The sequence below is a fragment of the Hyperolius riggenbachi genome, chromosome 8, assembly GCF_040937935.1.
Source record: "Hyperolius riggenbachi isolate aHypRig1 chromosome 8, aHypRig1.pri, whole genome shotgun sequence".
Classification (NCBI taxonomy): Eukaryota; Metazoa; Chordata; class Amphibia; order Anura; family Hyperoliidae; genus Hyperolius; species Hyperolius riggenbachi.
The window spans coordinates 24,635,439-24,659,186 of record NC_090653.1 but is presented as its reverse complement, the minus strand read 5'-3'; the positions used below and the strand labels follow the sequence as shown (position 1 = coordinate 24,659,186).

The 23,748-nt window shown below is 45.7% G+C and overlaps 2 protein-coding genes across 2 annotated transcripts in view; one reads left to right on the top strand and one right to left on the bottom strand.

The window, feature by feature from the left end:
- The window catches only part of EXOC3L2 (exocyst complex component 3 like 2), a 69,910-nt gene extending 68,338 nt beyond the window's left edge, over positions 1–1,572 (bottom strand). The window contains exon 1 of the mRNA XM_068249270.1: positions 1,498–1,572. The gene's annotated coding sequence lies outside the window, so the exon portion shown is untranslated. The remainder of the gene's footprint in view (positions 1–1,497) is intronic.
- LOC137528659 (RNA-binding protein Nova-2-like) overlaps positions 1–23,748 on the top strand; it is a 271,521-nt gene that overhangs the window by 138,716 nt on the left and 109,057 nt on the right. The window lies entirely within an intron of this gene.

Below are 23,748 nucleotides of genomic sequence, written 5' to 3'. Positions count from 1 at the left end.
GCTCCTCCTCCTGTCTGTGATACCTGCACCAACCACACCACTCATTACAGCTCCTCCACCTATCTGTGATACCTGCACCAACCACACCACTCATTACAGCTCCTCCACCTATCTGTGATACCTGCACCATCCACACCACTCATTACAGCACCGCCACCTGTCTGTGATACCTGCACCAACCACACCTCTAATTACAGCTCCTCCACCTGTTTGTGATACCTGCACCAACCACACCACTCATTACAGCTCCTCCGCCTGTCTGTGATACCTGCACCAACCACACCACTCATTACAGCTCCTCCGCCTGTCTGTGATACCTGCACCAACCAGACCACTCATTACAGCTCCCCCTCCTGTCTGTGATACCTGCACCAACTACACCACTCATTACAGCTCCTCTGTCTGTCTGTGATACCTGCACCAACCACACCACTCATTACAGTATCTCTGCCTTTCTGTGATACCTGCACCAACCACACCACTCATTACAGCTCCTCCTCCTGTCTGTGATACCTGCACCAACTACACCACTCATTACAGCTCCTCCGCCTGTCTGTGATACCTGCACCAACCACACCACTCATTACAGCTCCTCTGCCTGTCTGTGATACCTGCTCCAACCACACCACTCATTACAGCTCCTCTGCCTGTCTGTGATACCTGCACCAATCATACCACTCATTACAGCACCTCCGCCTGTCTGTGATACCTGCACCAACCACACCACTCATTACAGCTCCTCTGCCTGTCTGTGATACCTGCACCAACCACACCATTCATTACAGCTCCTCCTCCTGTCTGTGATACCTGCACCAACCACACCACTCATTACAGCATCTCTGCCTGTCTTCATACCGGCATTAACTACACCAGCCAGTGTAGTGCCTCGGCCTGTGTGTGACAACAGCACCATCCGCACCTCCCAGTGCAGGTAGGAGTGTATATATGCTGTTCTACATTGTATGCACACAGAGAAATATTTACTTCCTTTACACCGTGTGGTCCAAGGCCTTCACCACAATCCGTAAAAATCTTGTAGGCCCCATAAAATATATAATTGAGGTCTCCTCATAGTCTCTTGTGCAGAATCGGCATCCAGGCCTCCGCACTTCAGACCTGGTACCAGAACAGTACCTCCCTGAGGGCAGTGATTGTTGTATAAACCACCTCATACCTTCTGAGAGGAGAATAGGGGAATTACCACACAAATCAGAAATTATCCATGAGGAGAGAACAAAACGGAGGCCCGGAAGTGCCACAAAGTGACTTGCGATGGCGTGAAATGAAAATGAAGCAGGTTTCGCATAGTAATCATAATGCAGCATTTCATTTTCAAATTCCTTATAAGATCATTGAATATTTACATCCATTAACATAAAAAAGGTTAATTTCATTCACACTGAAGTATATTAAACCAGGAAGCCTTGCTTCTCCTCCCCTGTGGCCTCCTCTCTCACACGGCCCCCTCACATGTCCCCTGTGTCCCCTCTCACTCACCCAGCTGACACCAGCCTTGTGCTCTGCGGCCCGCTCTTAGTACATCTCCCGGCTGCTTCTGCCTGCGTCTCCGAGTGAAATAAATGCAGACAGGAAACCTCCCTTCCCATCCCGTCCCATTCCTGTCACCTCTTTCCCCTCCCCATCTACAGGAAACCTTGGCCAGTCTCAAGGAAATGCCAAGGTCTCTTGACCTAGTGCCGCCATCTTTAAATATACCGCTGAGGAAATGGAAGGGATGTGAAGGCACGAAAAACAAATTGGCAAATGAAAACAGCCAAAGGAAAGTGTTTTGTTTCCCCTTTCGTAAGATTAGTACTGAGGTTCTGGAGTTATTCCGAGACATCGGAGATGTTTGTTCTTCTGGAATGTTTGCCAGCGAGGAGGTCACAGGAGACGTACTTCTCTGCTGTCCCTTCAGGTTCAGGCTTTGCTCCTCAGGTGTCATTGCATCTCGGGCTCTCGGCAGGAAGAGCAGGGGGTAGACAGAAATGACCCTCACCTGGGGCAGATACTGAGTTTCCGTGAAAATAACACAGTGTCTTATATTCATTTTTGCACTAAAATATGTGCTAGGGCTTATTTTCAGGGGATGTCTAATTATATTCTCCTCCTGCCTTCCCCACTGTGCTGCATCTTCCTCTGCTGGATCCACCACTTGTGTAGCCCCCTTGTACCTTTATTGTCTTTCTGGTGTCCTCCTCTCTGTACCTGTGTCCCTTGTCCACCTATGTTCTCTGTGTCTTCCGCGTCCTCTGCTATCCCCCATGTTCTTCTGGTAAACCCCATGTCTTCCTATGTCCCCCTGCATCCTTCTCTTATCATCAGCTCTGTGCCACACTGTCCCCTGTGTCCTCTGATGTCCCTGTGCATCCTGTTCTTTCCCCCAGCTCCATGCTGCTATGCCTCCGAGCTTCAGCCTATGGGCAAGAAGCACGGCGTTTCTACTGGAGCCGATGGTCTCGCAGGTAGGACTATGGCTCCATTATTCGGCCAGCCACTGCACTCACTGAGCAGCAGTGGGTGCAGTGATTGGCCCAATGACAGAGCCATGGCCTTGCCTGCTGAGATACAAAAGTGACATGAATGTCTGATTGATTGATAAGAGATTACTGTTCACGGTATATATGTTAGCTTCTTTTAGTATTGGATGTTATATGATAGTTCATTACAACACTGGCAGTTATAATTCAAAATAACACATTTGTTCATTCTCATCAAAAACGGGCTATGAGATATTTCTAACCGTAACACTCTCATGGAATATTGACCATGAGAGTGTTGCTATATTCTCATGGAAGATTGACCATGAGAGTGTTGCTATATTCTCATGGAAGATTGACCATGAGAGTGTTGCTATATTCTCATGGAAGATTGACCATGAGAGTGTTGCTATATTCTCATGGAAGATTGACCATGAGAGTGTTGCTATATTCTCATGGAATATTGACCATGAGAGTGTTGCTATATTCTCATGGAAGATTGACCATGAGAGTGTTGCTATATTCTCATGGAAGATTGACCATGAGAGTGTTGCTATATTCTCATGGAAGATTGACCATGAGAGTGTTGCTATATTCTCATGGAAGATTGACCATGAGAGTGTTGCTATATTCTCATGGAAGATTGACCATGAGAGTGTTGCTATATTCTCATGGAAGATTGACCATGAGAGTGTTGCTATATTCTCATGGAAGATTGACCATGAGAGTGTTGCTATATTCTCATGGAAGATTGACCATGAGAGTGTTGCTATATTCTCATGGAAGATTGACCATGAGAGTGTTGCTATATTCTCATGGAAGATTGACCATGAGAGTGTTGCTATATTCTCATGGAAGATTGACCATGAGAGTGTTGCTATATTCTCATGGAAGATTGACCATGAGAGTGTTGCTATATTCTCATGGAAGATTGACCATGAGAGTGTTGCTATATTCTCATGGAAGACTGACCATGAGAGTGTTGCTATATTCTCATGGAAGACTGACCATGAGAATTTTTGCTATCTACAACACTAGTCAAAATATGAGATGATGTGCAAGTTCTCACATAGTCAGATGTGTTCTGTGACGCTTCTAAAGCACATTGTGATCACGCAGTCATGTGTCTTGTCTGCACAGGCGCACTGATACAAGCACATGGTGATCACGCACCCTTATCTGCACAGGTGCATGGATGAAACATGTTGTACGCCTGCACAGACATTGAATTCTGTCTGTATAAAGGAGGGAAAATGCTTTCGAGCTGGGGAGATTTCGAAGGACAAGCAGACATGCCGTCTGTTGGTGTAGCCAAGTATTTCCCCTCTGAGGTCCCTGAGGTCCCCCGATCTTCTCTGGGTGATGCTGGAATACTCCGTAAGAAATAATATTGATGCTCACTAATTACTCAAATACAATGTAACTATGATTCTGCAAGCCTAGATAATTATTATAACAGGATTGTAGCTCAATAAATATTACTATTGAACCTTTCCTCGTGTTTTGCTGCAATTCATTTTACCCACTACGGTGGTGAGCGAAGTTAGAGGGTTTAAAAACCCTTCCCGTGAGGCAAAACACCTGCGAGACCATCGGCTCCAGTAATTCCACGTTGCCATACTTTTTCCCCCTTACTGCCGCTAGGGCTTACATTCGGGGTAGGGCTTATATTTTGTGCATGCTTGAAATTTCTTCTAGGGCTTACTCACGAGGGATATCTAATTTTCAGGGAAACCGGGGAAGACCCTGCATCCCAATGGGAAGGAAGATCAAAAATGTCCTGATATCTTCTTGTTTTCTCAATATGGAGTGAAATGAGGAGAGATGTCACCTTCTGTGGTTACTGTGAGCAGTCAGTGAGAGGATTCTGGTGGCAATTGCTGGCTTATTCCTTCCAACCCATCAGATGTACACTGATCACTGTCATACATCACCGGTACACGAGTCCCTGTGATGCATCACTTGTACATGGGTCATTTGTGACACCACCTGGTCACTCTGAGACAGCACCTGTACACCGGTCACTGTATAACTTGGAATTATTGTTTACCAACCTGAATAATCAGAAATACCTTCTGTTTTAAAAAACAAGCGACACCCATGCTAACCTAGAAATAAAAAACACATATATAAGTAGATAAATACTACTTCTACCTACATAACAGATGTATTGTGTTATCCACATTCCTGTGAATTTTATAAAGGAAAAGCAGAAAATCCTATTCTAGGCAGTGGCCATCTTGCCAATCTAATGCTGACATCATATCCTCCCTTACTCTTGTTTTCCCCCCTCTTTCTCTTGCTCATTGCGTATTCATTAGCTGCCCTCCTCCCAGAGTCTTCAGACACTCCTACTGAGGTGTATACTAACAACTGCACTGTCTTTTTTTTATTTACACATCCAATCACTGAGTCACCTCAGCCTTGCGTGTAAACACAAGTAGTCAGAGGGTGTTTCTGATAAGAAGCCGGGCAGGGAAATAAATGGAAGAGGAAGAATATATTATAGATAAAAAGAACTCCCAGCATTCAACTCTTTGGCACTGTTTGGCACTAGGGCCAGTGCTCCTAAAGTATGTGATAACTACAAATCATAACAGCAGAAAAAGTTTTGCAAGTTTTGAATGCAGGATTAGCATCTTTATCACTTAATACACTCAGACCAGTTGCTGTTGAAATTTGATTTTTATGGTGACAATACCGCTTTAAGAAAGCAAACTTTAGTTTTGCATGGCATTTTAGTAAGGAGGCGTTTTGGTCCATTGTAGCCCCTTACACACTCCTGGGCGTTCTGGTTCACCATGAGCTTGCTGGGAAATCTGTAACTCTGGGTGCTTCAAGTCCTATCCCATAGAGCCACATTAATCCATGCCATGCACTGATGAGGATCAACCAATCCGAGACAGTCTGTATGCATGTTGGATTAGTTTGGGTTTATAATATAAATTTATAACAAGCGACATGTATCACATCGTTGCATTACGGCAGTTTTGGAGGTGTGGTTAGCTATCAGGGACAACAAAGAGGTGATTAGCATATTCAGCAGTGATGCATTGTGGGACACCTGAGTGAGATCACTCCAACCTGAATAATCGCAAATACCTTTAGTTTTAAGAAGGCAAGTTTCTGTTTTCCCTAACCTTTTAGTATGGAGGCTTTTTGGTCTCTTTCAGCCCCCTTACACACTCCTAGCAGTTCTGCTTCACCATGAGCTGGCTGGGTAATCTGTAACTCTCGAATTATTGTTTATTGCAAATCGTAGAGCAAAAATGTCCATATTAATTAATGGACCAATGTAACAATCATGTCTGTACACAGGAAGGACCATACATACCGTACATCAAATCCATAACCACAGGTGTCAGGTAGGGATATCATAATTGTAAGTTACATTTTTTTTTTAACTGGTCCTATAATAAACTTGTAGTTTTGAAATCCCCATTTGTGGTTATGGATTTCTTTTATGCATGGACCTTCTTATGTATGATGAGTTATGATTGTTAAATTGGCCCATAAATTAATATGAACATTTTATTTGTTTTTAAATCTTTTTATTGTGGCAAGATAGAAAAACAGCCTGTTGCAAGATCACATCTTTACAGATACTGCCACTTTTTATTAAAAAATAACATAGCACTCAAAGGGCTTGATTCATTAGAACAAATAACATGCCTTATCAGAGTTAATACGCATTATCAGAGTTGTCATACCTTATTCGAGTTAACACTCCCTATCAGAGTAGCATAGCAAGCGCTACAAACTTATTCCTGCTAATTGGCAATGATGAGAGCTTCACTTGTCCTCCCCTGAGCCCCTGCGGGTCCAATCACTTTAAAGGGCATTATCCCCACACTTTGATTGGCCCAATAGGCTCCCTGTCAAGTTTCCTGTCAAGTGACAGGCAGCCTGATCGGCCAATCAAAGTGCGGGGATAATAGCCTCGATTCATCAAGACTTATCGAATCAATTACCGACAGCTCGGTAAAATACCGAACTCGATAAGTTGATTTCAGGTTTCATCAAAGTTATCTACAGGTGTTAGGGCCCTTTTCCACTAGCGGCGTTTGCGATGCTGAATCGCAAAATCGCAAACCGATAGTGATTTTTTAAATCGCTACGGTTTGCATATTAACATGGGAATCGCGGTAGGCAATTTCCACTACCGCGATTCGTTTTTTTATCAAACGCGATCGCGCTGCGGAGCGATCTTTCCCGCGATTTTGCTATGCAGTACAGTGCATAGCAAAATCGTGAACGCAATCGCCGGAAGTTTCCTGCACTTTGCGATTCAGCAATCGCTAGCGTTTAGCGTGAACGCTAGCGATTGCTAGTGGAAAAGGGCCCTGAGCATTCGGTAATCATTCGGTAATGATGCGATAAAACGGAAGAAAGTGCAATTCATGAAATTGGGCGTGGTTTAGCGTTACATTTAGGATTAGTTCTCTCCTTCACTGCTCTCTCGTTATTCCTGTCACATCATTGCTGACAGAGAAGATGGAGCCATTTTAAGTGGTTATGTATCAGCTGAGAGTGATTCAAAGGCGCAGAAGGGCAAGAATAAGGTCTAGAACCACATCAATTTGCAAGAGAATGGATTATTTGCTATACCAGGACATCTGCATTTCTCTTGAATCATCTTGTAAGAGAACACAGGCAGGGCCAGGGTAACTAAATTGCTAGCTGCACTACATTTTTTCAGAAAAGGCTCCTATCAAGCCGCAGCTGGTGAAATTGTGGGATTGTCCCAAGCCACTTCCAGAATCCTGGACCAGGTGTTAAGCCCTATTCAGAATGTTGCTACGTGCTGTTCAAAGGACTGCCTTTTACCCACAATTCCATGGGAATCTTATGGCCTTACGTTAAATTACCGCTGTAAAATGGAAATATCGACGACACGTTACCGATTGTTATCGATATTTTATCAAATTCACACCGAATGCGGAAAAACCTTGATGAATACGACTAGAAATTGATAAACTTCGAATTAGGTAATTTAACAGACTGGAAAAAAGTTAAGACAATGATGAATCGAGGTCAATGTCCTTTAAAGTGATTGGACCCGCAGAGGCTCAGGGCAGGACTCGCTATGCTACTTTGATAAGACGTGTTAACTGATACGGCGAGTTAACTCTGTTAAGGCATGCTAACTCTGATAAGGCATGTTAATTCTGATAAGGCATGCTGTTTGTCTTAATGAATCAGTCTACATATCAATCCTTTGCAACAAAGCATAGCTAACGCTAACATTGAAACAATGAGCGTGGTCATGAAACTTGCTCCATTACGAGAATAAACAAGAAAAAAAAGAAAAGTAGAGCAATATAAAAAGAACAAACCAACATCAAACAACTAGCCATATATGTGATTGCACAGTATCACCCTCCACAGCCTTCACTACTCTTCCCAGACTTACAGGGGGTTGTTTAGAGAAGTTATAATAGTGTGCCCTGTAAACTTATCATTTCTTGTAACCTTTGTGGGCCAACATTCCCAACCTCTGTATTAAAAAAACCTCCCCTGGGGAAGCCTCATTGGGACCCTGAGCTGTAGCTGCAGACAATCCAGCGCTGGCTCCCCTGAAGCCTTCCGCAATCCTCCCCCGACAAGCCTGACAAGGGATGATATATTTACCTCTCCGGGATCCTGCGCAGGCGCAGTAGCGGATCTCCGTTTGGGTTAAGGCGAAAAAAGCCGAGCCCAACCGTATCCGCTGTACTGCGCTGACGCAAAAGGACTTGCACCTGCGCAGTACAAGGAGGAAGGAATGATAACTGCCCCTCTTTCCGCATCCCCAGCAAGTTATATGGGGGAGGCGGGATTACCACTAGACCACTGTGGTTGTCACTAGAACGCCACTCACTAATACCCCCCACAAAAAAATGATACTCCATTAGCCCGGCCGCTACTATGTTGATTTACATAGTAATTAACTATGTAATTAATTAACATAGTAATGGTCGCGCTAGTGAAGTATCACGGTTGCGATATTTCACAGAGGCGGCGGCAATTAGAACGAGCACACGTTGCTAAGGAAGCAACAAGCGTTACCAAGTATAAGGCACACTACACTGCAGGGAGCGGGCGTAGCCTCGATAGTGGCCACTAATTGTTTCTTAACGAGTACTGTTGAAGCAGCGCTCATTATACCAGTTAGTGATCAACACCATGAAGAGATAAACATGTATGTACAGTCCCAAGGCTACATAGAACTAGGCTGCATTCCTTAATTTTTATTTTCGCACTGTAGTGGTTAAAATTCCAGGGCTTTGAGTGACAGTTTCTCTCCAGTCAGACTGATAACTAATTGTAGGCTTTAAAACTCCTGCATGGCTGATATACTATTCTGAGTGCAGGGAATAGATAAATAATACAATAATAGAAAAAAATACAAATAGTTCAAGATGGCTCTTGTAAGACAAGTTAAACTGTGCCAGCCTTCAGCCGAGACAGTAAAAACTTTTATCATATGTTTTTAGCTTTTAAACGCAAAATAAAATAAAAACTTTGGTATTCCAAGAAAATCCTATTTAGGGATTGGACTGTAGCTACGATTTCTTTATCTCATCAGTTTATTTTACATTTCAGGTTTCATTTTGCTTTGCGAAATTAAATGAGATTATTAGCAACTCCTGCAAAACAGAACAGCTGATCACTCATGTATATTCAGTCAGTAATCATACAAACCAATAATCCAACAAAAAGATCCAACTTGCCTACACAGTGTTACTTCAGATTATTAAAAACTGTGCATACTCTATTGCAGCCAATTAAGAATTTCAGATCTCTTTTCATACCTGCCAACTTTTTGAGATGAGAAAAAGGGACACTTATGCCATGCCAATGCCACACCCCTGATCACGGTTCTGTCAAACCCACGACACACCCCTAGTCACACATACCATAAAGATCTCATAAAAAAAATATGTTGTTTTATAATTCAAACCACACTGGTCCTTTCTATCCTGGTCCATTTTCCTTCATATTAACATTTTAATATTAGTAATATATCAATTTAAAGGATGGGAATAAAGTATAGAGTCAATCACACACATATTTTAGTAGAGAAATATATATATTTACTTAGAAAGAGCGACAAAGTCCTGAAATAGGGACAGATGAGGAAGACAGAGGGACAGGGCTCTCAAAGAGGGACTGGCCCTACTAAAGAGGGACAGTTGGGAGCTTTGTCTTCTTAAAGGTGGCCACACACGATACAATAAAATGATCCGATTTTACGGCAATTCGATAAAAACGATCGGATCTCCCCAAAACTTTTTTTCATTCGACTGAAAAATCCAATCGGATTTCCCGCTTTCTTTGATTTTTATTGATCCGGAATGCCAGATATTTTTCTTCAATCTTTCTAAAGATTGTACGGTGTGTGTTAGATTGTCAATTTATTAATATACACACCCTAGCAATTTTGTCAGTATCCAATCATTTTTATCATAATTGGGGAAAGATTGAACATACGTGTGTGGTAAATTGGTCAGATTTTTGAAATGTTACAATCAGTCAGAAACATTGATTGCAATTCTTAAATTGAACAGATATTTAAAAAATTGTATGGTGTGTGGCCACCTTAACATTGAAAAGAAAAAAAGGTTTGCAACCAGGTTAGATAGAGATTTGACAACTTTCGGTTTCAGGAACCATCACTCTCCCAATTTATATATAGAGCGGAATCTCATTATAGTAAACTCAGTCCCCGGGTCCTGGCCATGTGCCTGTATAAATAAACACAATGTATGTCGAATTCTGATATCATATAGTAAACTATTTGGGCAGGTCCTTTGAAGTTTAATATTAGGGGATTTTACCGGACCAACAAATGTGTCTGCAGCGTCTCTAATGCCTGGTTCATGTACTGTAATTCTGTCTTTGGACACTAGATGGTGTGTGCGGGTCACAATGGCAGCAGCTCCCTCTGAATTCATGTTTCCTCATTACTGGCTGTCAGTAAGTGATCCAGTGTGGAAGAAATGGTCCTGTTAAGCCTCATACACACGCTAGATTAAAGTCAGCTCAGGCGGCCGATAACGACAAATATTCTGGCATGTGTACAGCCTCCCCCGCCAGGCGGAGCAAGTTGACCAAGTGATGGGCAATTCCTTTGTTGGTGGTGTAATGCAATGACAGGCTCAGGCTAAATTAAAACTTGGATGGGGAGGGGCGGTCGTGGGGTTAAAGGGAATCTGAAATGAAAATAAACTTATGAGATCATGAATTGTATGTGTAGAAATAGAACATTAGTGGCAAAGAAAAGAGTCTCATATTGTTTCCAGTACAGGAAGAGTTAAGAAACGTCACTTGTTATCTATGGAAAAGAGCTTCTGTGAGCTCTCCGACTCATCTTCAGTCAGAGACAGTCCTATTTTCTGAAGCACTTATACATCAAAGAAACAGTGAGACACTGCTTCAGATAAGCTTTTACTGCTAGGGAGCTCTGTTTCATACTTTAAAATACAGAGTGTGGTTTGTAATTTCAAATATGACAGAATGACAAAATGTTATAAATAAAAAAGCTATATAACTGAAAATAAAAATATGAGACTCTTTTCTTTCTAATGTTCTATTAATTATCAGTACTACACATACAAGTCATTATCTTATAATGTTTTTTTCGTTTCATTGTCACTTTAAATAGGTACCTGTCCTAACATCTTTGGGGCAGAGGAAATGCATTGCCCCCCTCCTCAGCAGTGCGGCGGCGGCCATGTTTCTGAAGACTCCAGAAGCTCTTAGGAAACCTCCGCCTGCAAGTCCGTGGCCCGCCCCCAGCTCGCAGCCTCCCATCAGGCCGTGGCCATGCAGGTGGGTGTGTAACCAGAGACTTGGCAGCGAGTTTGAAAAAGATCACTAGGTCCCGTTCTGAGAGGGAGGCGGAGCCACGTCAGGACAGGTGAGTATTTAAACACTTAACGACCAGCTAACGCCCATAGGCGTCAGCAGGTCTTAAGTGGGTTACCATGGAGCCTTTCCATGTCAGTTCACGGAGGGTGTCTCCGTGAACAGCCGGAGAGCCGCCGATCGCGGCTCGCCGGCAAAATGTAAACACGCGGGGAAGAAATCCCGCTGTTTACATCATACGGCGCTGCTACGCAGCAGCACCGTAAGGCAGATCGGCGATCCCCGACCTCTGATTGGCCGGGGATCGCCGGCATCTGATAGGCGGAAGCCTATCCTAGTCCGTTCTGCGCATTACGTAGGAAGAGGGAGAGGGAGGTAAGCAGCGTGAGAGAGCGGAAATGGCTGCGGAGGGGGGCTTTGAGGAGCCCCCCCCCCCGCAAAACACAGATGGCCGGCGGCGATCAGACCCCCCCAGCAAGGACATCCCCCTAGTGGGGAAAAAAGGGGGGAAGTCTGGTCGCCCTGGCTTCAAAGTGATCTGTGCTGTGGGCTGGAAAGCCCACGAAGCACAGATCGGACCAGCATAGGCTGGTCCTTAAGTGGTTAATCCCTCAACCCGCCAATTCTCCATCATTCAGAGCGAGCCTATCATTACAGACTCTGTCTATTTGACGTTAGGTACTCCTTAATCTGAGTGTAGGGACTGTACAATGTTACATTTCTGTGAAATCCTCAAAAGGAATCAAAAGCAGCTGTTACTGGATAAGTTCCTTGTTAACGGATACCCGATGTGACATGATGAGATAGACATGGGTATGTACAGTGCCTAGCACACAAATCGCTATGCTGTGTTCCTTTTTTCTTTCTCTGACTGAACTAATTAAATATCAGGTATGTAAGTGGCTGACTCAGTCCTGACTCAGACAGGAAGTGACTACAGTGTGACCCTCACTGATAAGAAATTACAACTATAAAACACTTTCCTAGCAGAAAATGGCTTCTGAGAGAAGGAAAGAGATTGATTGATTCTTGGAGAAGGGGGCGGAGAGGTAGTGGATCCAAGTATAAAAAACATATTTGCCCTCAGAAAAGCTTAATCACAGCTACACTCTGCAATGCCAGATCGATAAATAATAAGACTGCAACTATACATGACCTAATAGAGCTCTCTGATTTGACCTTTTTGACAGAGACCTGGCTTGGGAAGCATGCAGGCCCAACTCTTGAAGCAACCGTGCCGGCCAATTATTCAATCTTGCACTGTGAGAGACAAGTCGGCAAGGGTGGGGGGGTTGCCATATGCTTCAGATCCTCCTTGAACATAAGGCCCCTGCCCATAGGCCCCACTGAAACCTTTGAATGTATTGCAGCTCAACTGTCAGCAGAAGTAAACATCAACATATTGCTCATATACCGCCCCCCAAAAAATGGTCCAGCCTTTCTTAAGGAAATATCTGAACTCTTATCCTGCGTAACAGTGGAACACCCTAGATGGATCATCCTGGGAGACTTCAATGCATGGGTGGATGATCACGACTCCCAGCTAGGAAGTGAACTACTTCTCATAATGAATGAACTGGGTTTCTCTCAGGCTATCAACCTCCCCACCCATACGAAAGGGCACACCCTGGATCTTATATTTCATTCCGGACTTTTAATATCACACATGGATATAAACCCAGTGGTATGGTCAGACCACCACATCATCCACTTCTCTCTGACAGCACCAGCGATAAAACACAGAGGGAAAGAACTCATAAAATACCGTTCACTGAAAGATGTCTCACCCCAGCACGTTCAGAATATCCTCAACTTCGACGCATTAACCAATCATTGCGCAGACCCAGACTCCATGGTCCTGATTTACAACCATGCAGTGTCATCTGCCTATGACGCCCTCGCTCCAGTTCGCATCAAACGATCTACACCACTTCACCATGCACGGTGGTTTGACAGCTCACTAAAGGACCTAAAGAAAGAAGTGCGCAGACTAGAAAGGAAGTGGCGAAAATCTCAGAATTCAAAAGATAAACACACCCTTGTCTCTCACCGGGAAAGCTACCAAAATGCGATCACCAAGAAAAAATCCTCCTACCTATCACAGGAGATCGCAAAGGCCGCCAACAGACCAGCCCAACTATTCCGCACAGTTGATAGACTATGTAATCCATCCTGTCTAAAACCCACTATAACTCCCTCAAAGGAGCTATGTGAGAAATTTGCCTGCTACTTTGCTGACAAAGTATCTTCTATTCGGTCTCTCATTCAGTCCACAGCACCCAAGACTCATGCAACTAATGGAAATAGCTGCAAAAACAACCTAACACCCTGGACTGACTTCAAAAGTATTAGTGAGGAAGAGATCTCAGACATCCTCTGTCGTCTCCGCCAGACAACCTGCGACCTGGACCCTGGACCAACTAAACATATGCTGAAATGCCCTGACCTGCTTGGTCCAGCATTTCACAAAATAGTAAATTGCTCTCTGCAAGCAGGGAGGTTTCCTACCTCTCTAAAAGAAGGAATCATCAAGCCCCTTCTCAAAAAACCTTCCATGGATCCAGATGCTATGAGCAGCTACAGACCTGTCTCCAACCTCCCCTTCTTAGGTAAAGTTATTGAAAAGGCTGTCTATCTGCAACTTGAAACCAGGCTGTCAGTAAACAACATCCTGGACCCTCTACAATCTGGCTTTAAGAAACACCACAGCTGTGAAACAGCCCTCATCCAAGTCTGCAACGATCTGCTCATGGCAAGGGACAGAGGGGAATGCTCCATCCTAATCCTGTTGGATCTCTCAGCTGCTTTTGATACAGTTGACCATGAAATCCTGCTTAACAGACTGCAGGAGTACTGTGGCATCAGTGGATCAGTCCTCCAGTGGTTCAGATCATTCCTGACTGACAGAACACAGAGAGTATCCCTAGGACCTATAATGTCCAAACCTGCACCTCTACAATTCGGAGTGCCACAAGGATCAATCCTATCCCCTCTGCTGTTTGCAATCTACATGTTGCCACTCGGTACACTTATCCAACGACATGGCCTGACGTACCACTGCTACGCCGATGACACACAGCTATACCTGTCCTTCAAACCTGGTGGAACAGACCCTACCCCAAAAATAAACTCTTGCTTAGCTGAGCTTCAGGCATGGATGAATGATAACTGGTTGAAACTGAATGCTGACAAAACTGAGGTCCTGCTTGTCCAAAGCCAGTGCTCGCCATCAAAACAGCTCTATCCTAAAGCAACACCAATCAGGATTGGGAATTCAGACATAAACAGCTCCAACCTTGTGCGCAGCCTTGGCGTACTAATCGATGGGGAATTGAGTTTCAGAAACCAAATTTCATCTGTAGTTAAATCTTCCTTCTTTCATCTGAAGAACATTGCAAAGATTAAACATCTGATTCCCCCAGAGGATCTTCAAACCCTAGTCCACGCCTTCATCACATCACGGCTGGACTACTGCAATGCCCTTTATGCTGGCCTCCCCAAAAAAGACTTGCGTCGCCTGCAATTAGTGCAGAATGCTGCTGCCAGATTGCTAACAAACCAGCCTCGCCACTGTCACATCACACCGATCCTTCGCTCACTGCACTGGCTACCAGTAGAATGGAGAATACTCTTCAAGATTGGACTGCTGACATTCAAATCCCTGCACAATCTGGGCCCTGGATACATGAAGGACTTGCTGAAGCTGCACCACACCTCTCACAACCTCAGATCAGCAAGTTCTATAAACTTGGTCACTCCCAGAGTGCACCTCAAAAAATCTGGAGACAGAGCCTTCTGTCATGCTGCCCCTACTCTTTGGAACTCCCTACCACACCCAGTAAAGACAGCACCATCCCTGGAGCTATTCAAATCCAGACTGAAAAGCCACCTGTTTAGCCTGGCATTTCCAGATTTATAAAATTCTTCCCCTGTACCACGATGGTCGGAGCCATGCTTATGCGCTTTGAGTCCCACGGGAGAAAAGCGCTTTACAAATGTTATTTGTTGTTGTTGTTGTTGTTGAAAGAGATAAAAGGTCAATAGTTCATAGATTTTAGCTCTGGCATACTTCAAGGAATATTTCATTGAGCAAAAACAATAAACAGTAAAAACGTAAAAAGTAGATTTAAATATAAAACAAAACTGTGGAATATCTTAAAAAAAGTCATTTTTAGGAGAAGGAGGAGAGATACAATTGTTTATTTCATTAGTTTATTTTCACCTCAGCTGTCCTTTAAAGCCACACAAAACGGAAAACATTGGTTTGAGCCAACAGATAGCAATGACTCTGTTACAGTGAAAGTCTCCCTACACAATAACCCTCATCCTCTCGTCTCCACCAGCTGCAGCTCTTTTCAAACATGGGGCTTGATTCACAAAAGAGTGCTAACTGTTAGCACGGCCTTTTTCGCGTGAATTTTCGCATTGCGCGCGATCGCGAATTTTCACGCAAAACGATAACGTTGTTGCGTGCAAGTGCAAATTTTTCATGCAAAAATGATGTCGATTTCGCACGCAAATTCGCGTTTGCGCACGAAACGATAACGGTTTCGCACGCTAATGCGAATTTTCGTGCGAAAACGGCCGTGCACTCTTGTGAATCAAGCCCATAGAGTGCAGGCTCATTTGTTCGTCCTTCGCTATGGGTCCTGGTAATTTCCCAAGTTGGCACATTGCATTCCAGCCTTGTGCACTCCCCCCGTCACGCTCCCGCTGCCAGGAGCGTTCTGCGCCTAAACTCTCCCGGCGTCGGGAGGACAATGGGGTGCGTGCATGCTGGGGTCGTGCATGCGCAGTAAGCCTCGACTTGGGAAATTACCAAGACGGCTAGGGACCGATCAGCCTAAAGGGGGCTAGAGGAAGCAAAGAAGCAAAGATACAGCATTATTTCATAGCAGCCCCTTTTCATGTGCAGCCCCCATGTATTGCAGCTCCTCCCCTCCTCCTTTCCATGTACAACTGCCCCCCTTTTCCATATATAGTGTTTGGTAGCACCATTCTTCATTTGGAGCAGCCTTCTCTTCCCTGTGCATACTCCTCCTATGCAGACTCTCCCCTAGACTAGGGTACTTTGTATAAAACTAGCCCTTTATGTATACATTAAATATTATATAAAATATAAATATATTGTATGTCCCAGTTCTGACTACCATTTATAGTGAAAGAGCAACTGAAGTGAGAGGTATATGGAGGTTGCCACATTTATTCACTTTTAAGCAATACCAGTTTCTTGGCTGTCCTGCTGATCCTCTGCCTCTAAAGGTGGCCATACACTGGTCGATTTGCCATCAGATCGACCAATAGATAGATCCCTCTCTGATCGAATCTGATCATGGATGGTATGGCTGCCTTTACTGGAAACAGATTGTGAATCGATTTCAGCCTGAAACCGATCACAATCTGTGGAGCTGCCGCTGCCGCCGCCCCCCCCCCCCCCCCCCCCCCCCCTGCATACATTACCTGTTCCGGCCGGCACAACTCCCCCGGTCTCCGCTGTCTTCTTCTCTGCGCTGGTCTCCGGTCCGACTGGCTTCACTGAACTTCCTGCCGGGGAAAGTTTAAACAGTAGAGGGCGCTCTACTGTTTAAACTTCCTGCCGGGACAGGAAGTTCAGTGAAGCCAGTCGGACCGGAGACCAGCGCAGAGAAGAAGACAGCGGAGACCGGGGGAGTCACGCCGGCCGGAGCAAGTAATGTATTGCCGCTAGCGTCGGTCGTCGGGCATTCGAATGCCGCTATCGACGCACTCCCGACCCGCCGGCGATCGAGCAAAATTTTCCACGCAGAGGGATCGACGGGAATGATTGATTTCGGATGGAAATCGATCGTTCTGTCAGCTTTTGCGCAACGATTTCACAGCAGATTCGATCACAGTGATCGAATCTGCTGTATATCGGCGGGAAAATTGTTAGGTGTATGGGCCCCTTAATACATTTAGCCATAACCCCTAAACAAGCATGCAGCAGATCAGCTGTTTCTGACATTATTGTCAGATCTGACAAGATTAGCTGCATGCTTGTTTCTAGTGTGATTCACACACTATTGTAGCCAAATAGATCAGCAGGACAGCCGGGCAACTGGCATTGTTTAAAAGGAGATAAATATGGCAGCCAACATATATCAGTTCCCCTTTAATCGCATAAAGCAAACAGAGCTTCCCTGTGTGAAATATTCATTCTGTCTACAAGTGAGTCATGTAAGCTGGACTTGCGTGAGCTTTATGTACTGTCTTTTTGAGAGGGAAGGGGATGCAGGAGGCTCCCAACAGCAAAGCAGTTGGCGATAAAATACTGGAACAGTTGATTGCTCTTCATCCATTTTTTGGAACACATAGTAGATTAGGAACGCCTGAACAGACATTAGACTGTCAGCTAAAATGATCACAAACTGCTGTTTCAACCTTCTGAAGTTTAGGTCTATATAAACCTTTCTAAGGGCCTATTCACACCAGAAAGTTGCAAAACAGTAGTGCTTACCGTTTTGCGCTGGTGAGTTTACCGCGATTAGTGCTGTAAAATCACTGTACACACTCGCAATTCAGAGCGATCTCGATCAGCGCTTTAATAAGCACCGTATTGCAATCGCTCCAGAATTGCGAGAAAATGCTACAGGCAACACGCTTTGTGATTTCCGTAAATCGCGAAACGCCCGCAGTTGGCGGCAAACGCGGCAGCGAGATCCCTGCCATAGGGTTACAATTGCGCTAGCGCTTTTAAAATCACCGGGAATCACCGGCTAATCGCCCTAGTGATAATGGGCCCTAATGCTGGGAACACACGTTACGTTTTGCCGTTTGATAGATGCGTTCAATTGATAAATTCAATCATGTCCGATATTCCTTTCGATCGTTTTACAGCTTGATTTCACATAGAAATGAATGGAAAAATAGAAGAGACTTGTCCTGGCATGCAGCTTCCACACATATTTCAGAATGTATGTGGCCAAGTCTTTTTTGTGTTTATCCTAGATTACTGACAGGTTCTCTTGCTGGAGAGCCCTAAACAATGACCAGATAATTATACGGAACACCAAACAATGACCATATCTGACCCTGATCTTCCAACAATAGCCAGAATCTGATGTGGAAACCCAAACAGCGACCAGATACTGATACCGACCTCCAAACAATGACCAGATACTGATACCGACCTCCAAACAGCGACCAGATGCTGATACCGACCTCCAAACAGCGACCAGATACTGACGCTGACCTCCAAACAACGACCAGATACTGATACCGACCTCCAAACAATGACCAGATACTGACACTGACCTCCAAACAATGACCAGATACTGATACCGACCTCCAAACAGCGACCAGATGCTGATACCGACCTCCAAACAGCGACCAGATACTGACGCTGACCTCCAAACAACGACCAGATACTGATACCGACCTCCAAACAATGACCAGATACTGACACTGACCTCCAAACAATGACCATATACTGATACCGACCTCCAAACAGCGACCAGATACTGACACTGACCTCCAAGCAATTGACCATATACTGATACCGACCTCCAAACAATGATGAGATCATGAAGATGCCCATACATAAGGCAATGTTGGTCAGATTCGACCAGGAGACAAATCTCTCTGTGATCGGATCTGATTAACCCCCTTGCCGTTCCAATTACTGCGGCAAGGGGGCAGCTCAGCACTTAAATTTTTTTTTTTTAAATCATGTAGCTGGCCTAGCGCTAGCTACATGATAGCCGCTGAGCAGCGGCATCCCCCCACCCACTCCGATCGCCTCCGGCGATCTGCGCAAGCACGAAATCCCGTTCAGAACAGGATTTCCTGCATGGCTTCCCCCTTCGCCATGGCGACGTGGCGGGATGACGTCACCGACGTCAGGACGTCAGAGGGAGTCCCGATCCACCCCTCAGCGCTGCCTGGCACTGGTTGGCCAGGCTGCGCAAGGGGTCTGGGGGGGGGGGCAGCATGGCGCGACGGGTAGTGGCGAATCGGCGTTGAGCAGCGGCAATTCGAGTTATGCACGCAGCTAGCAAAGTGCTAGCTGCGTGCAATAAAAACAAAATTGTGAAAATCGGCCCAGCGAGGCCTGAGCAATCCTCCTGCGCAGGTTACCCCGAGCTCAGCTCAGGATAACCAGCAAGAAGGTTAAAGAGAGATATGGCAGCTGCCCATACACCGCAGCACGATTCCCGATCAATCTTAGCAGGAAATCTGTCGGGAATTGGCCGAGCCCACTGTATGTCGTCCTAAATTTTCTTCCATTAGCTGCATGCACGCGCCGATGTGCTATGTGTCGGCGGTGTGTATAGGGCTAATCGAAAAGCTTCGGATTCGGACGACGGGCAACCACCGCGACACAGGACAGGTAATGTATGAACGCGCACATACATGCACATTTATACACTGGGGAAACAGCGCCGGAGGTTTTGTCACATTCATCGGTCGTTCCTATATCATTTGCCGTTACCGCCATGCCATCCTCTTTTGAAGGGACTGTCCCTCTTTGGGAACCCAGTCCCTCTGTCCCTTTTTCTTCCTTATCTGTCTTTTATTTTCAATAAAAAAATACATATATTTGCACAGATCAGTATTGAAAGAGGTTCAATACTGATCTGTGCAAATATATGTATTTTTTAATTGAAAATGTGTTTAATTGACTCTTAAATTTATTCCCATTCTTTAAATTGATATATTTCTTATTTTCAAATGTTAATATGAAAGACAATGCACCAGGACAGAAATAAAACAACATATGTTTTTTTGTGAAATCTTTATGCTATGCGTGACTAGGGCTGTGCCGGGGGCGTGGTTAGATGTGTGGCAGGGGCGTGGCTTAACCGTCCCTCTTTCTTATCTCAAAAAGTTGGGAGGTATGCACTCTCTGCACGGAGTGTGTGTGTTCTCTCTGGCACATACGCAATTCTCTTTTTCTCCTGAGTTTTCTCCTAGGTGATATTTTTACGTGGTAATAAAATGCCCTTTAACCACTTAACGACCGCCTAACGCCGATAGGCGTCGGCGGGTCGTTAGTGGTATAGCATGGAAACGGCCGCTCGAACAAGCGGCCTTTCCATGCCAGTTCACGGAGGGTGTCTCCGTGAACAGCCAGAGAGCCGCCGATCGCGGCTCGCCGGCAAAATGTAAACACGTTTACATCACACGGTGCCTCTGATTGGCCGGGGATCGCCGACATCTGATAGGCAGAAGCCTATCCTATCAGTCCTGCGCCGCTAAGTGGGTAAGGGAGAGGGAGGGAAAGCCGGGGAGGGCGGAAATCGCCTCGGAGGGGGGCTTTGAAGAGCCCCCCCCCCGGAAAGTGCGGGTAGCCGGCGGCAATCAGACCCCTCCAGCAGGACATCCCCCTAGTGGGGAAAAAAGGGGGGAAGTCTGATCGCCCTGGCTATTTCCTGATCGGTGCTGCGGGCTGGAGAGTCCCCGCAGCACCGATCAGAAGAAAATACCCTGGTCCTTAACCACCTGAGCGGTCTGGACGAGCTCAGCTCGTCCAACACCGCCGGAGGCTGCCGCTCAGGCCCTGCTGGGCCGATTTACATCAAATAAAAAGCAGCACACGCAGCCGGAACTTTGCCAGCCGCTTGTGCTGCCTGATCGCCGCCGCTCTGCGGCGATCCGCCGCGAGCAGCGGCGAAAGAGGGTCCCCCCAGCCGCCTGAGCCCAGCGTAGCCGGAACAAAAAGTTCCGGCCAGCGCTAAGGGCTGGATCGGAGGCGGCTGACGTCAGGACGTCGGCTGACGTCGATGACGTCACTCCGCTCGTCGCTATGGCGACGATATAAGCAAAACAAGGAAGGCCGCTCATTGCGGCCTTCCTTGTTTATTCTGGGCGCCGGAGGCGATCGGAAGATCGCCTCCGGAGCGCCCTCTAGTGGGCTTTCATGCAGCCAACTTTCAGTTGGCTGCATGAAATAGTTTTTTTTTTATGTAAAAAAAACCCTCCCGCAGCCACCCTGGCGATTTAATCAGAACGCCAGGGTGGTTAAAGTGACCCTAAAGTCAGGAATAAAAAATGAGTTTAACTCACCTGGGGCTTCCCTCAGCCCCCTGAAGCTGATCGGTGCCCACGCTGACTCCATCAGATGTCCCTGGACCGGCCGGCGGCGACTTCCGGTTTCGCTGTCACCGGCCGACAGGCTGGGAACGCGAGTGATTCTTCGCGTTCCCAGCCAGAATAGCACCCCCTATGCTGCTATTGCAGCATAGGGAGGCAGCAATAGCAGCATAGGGGGCGCTATTCTGGCTGTGAACGCGAAGAATCACTCGCGTTCCCAGCCTGTTGGCCTGTGACAGCGAAACCGGAAGTCGCCGCCGGCCGGTCCAGGGACATCTGATGGAGTCAGCGTGGGCACCGATCAGCTTCAGGGGGCTGAGGGAAGCCCCAGGTGAGTTAAACTCATTTTTTATTCCTGACTTTAGGTTCACTTTAAGTGGTTAAGCCACCAGCAAGCAAGAGAATACTTTAAAATGATTGTGATAGTACTTTTTGGTACTTTTTTAATTGCAAAGTTTGTTTTTTTAAAAGAGAAGATGAAATATTATCTCCTAGGAGAAAACTCAGGAGAAAAAGTGAATTGCACATGGGCCTGTGTGTCTGTGTGGGTTTCCTCCAGACACTCTGGTTTCCTCCCACATCCAAAAAACATACAGATAAGTTAATTGTCTTCCTCCTAAATTGACCCTAGACTACGATACATGCACTACACGATACATACATAGACATAGGACTACGGTAGGGATTAGAGTGTGAGCCCCTCTGAGGGACAGTTAGGTTATAAGACAATATACTCTGTACAGTGTTGCGGAAGTCCACCGACCAGGACTTCGGAACGGGACGCTTTGCAGGAAAATGGAGTGATATTGTATTGGGAGAGTAGACAATGAACAAAATCCCTGTAGGTGCACCACAAACACCCCCACAACAAGTGCTATTATATACTCAGGGATATAGTAAAAACTCAGGAAACCAAAAAATTGCAAAAAATACTTTTTCTTTTAAAAAAAAGTAATAAAACCGCCAGGGGGCAGCGCAGCACTTTAATTTTTTTTTTTTAATCATGTAGCTAGCCCAGCGCTAGCTACATGATAGCCGCTGTGCAGCGGCATCCCCCCACCCCCTCCGAAGCCAACGGGATTTCCTGTTTGGCTTCCCCCGTCGCCATGGTCATCGGGAGTCCCGATCCACCCCTCGGCGCTGCCTGGCGCTGATAGGCCAGGCTGCGCAAGGGGTCTGGGCAGGGGGGGGGGGCGGCGGGTAGCGGCGAATCGGCACGGAGCAGCGGCAATCGGGGAGTACACGCAGCTAGCAAAGTGCTAGCTGCGTGTACCAAAAAAAAATTATGCAAATCGGAACAGCAGGGCCTGAGAAATCCTCCTGCGTGGCATAGCCTTACCTGAGGTCAGGCTTACCGCCAGGGAGGTTAATATTCCAAAAAAGTGCAGAAATTTGTAGAAAATATCTTCAATCATGTAGAAAAGTGTATATAATTGGTAGAAAAGGCAACAACATCGATTTGTTTCGGGTCCATGACCCTTCTTCAGGCCTTTATATATACAGTAAACATCTGCACAATCTAAATACACATTAGCATCTCATCTGGACAACAATTAAGCCAGGATAGACCACCACATGGAAATTCAAGAAAGGAGCCGCATGGGAGCAGGACATCTGGATCAAGTGGGTTTTTTTTTAAATATTAAAATAATTTTTTTTTTGGTTTCCTGAGTTTTTACTATATCCCTGAGTATATAATAGTACTTGCAGGAAAATGGAGGCTGATGCTGGGGCCAGGGAGGTGCAGTAAGCCTCTGCACTACTCCTCCTACACACAGTAGCTGCAATTGTGGCATATTTTAGCACTAAGGCATGCTTTAGAGGTGCCTATAGATTACCTGACTTAGCGGCCGATCGACCATCCGATTCAATAATTATAATCGAATTGGATGAAAATCAGATTCAAAATTGGTTGCATGTATGCGTCAGATATGCTGGAAAATCTCAGGCTGACTTGCTCAGGTAACGGCGTGCAATAATCGTGAACAACGAACGTGACGGCAACTCCCAGCCGCTGCATCCCCCCACCCTCCTTAATGTTTTATGGGAGGTGCGCTAAGCCTCTGCATTACTCCTCACTCCACACAGTAGCATCATTTCTGGCATATTTTTAGTACTGAGGTATCCCTTAATGGGCACCTTAACACTGATTACCAAACCATGAGCTCACTCTGAATGCTGGACCCCTCTTCTGTGACCTCAATGATGAGAGTACTACAAGTCATCCCAGAATGCCTTGTGCAGATAAAAGAGAGACTACAGATGAGAGAGTATGGGGCAGTGTCTACCTTCTGCCATACAGAAGCCCCATTCCAATGCATGAGCCCCAATAACCAATATAGGAACACAGACGTTACTCACCAGCCTG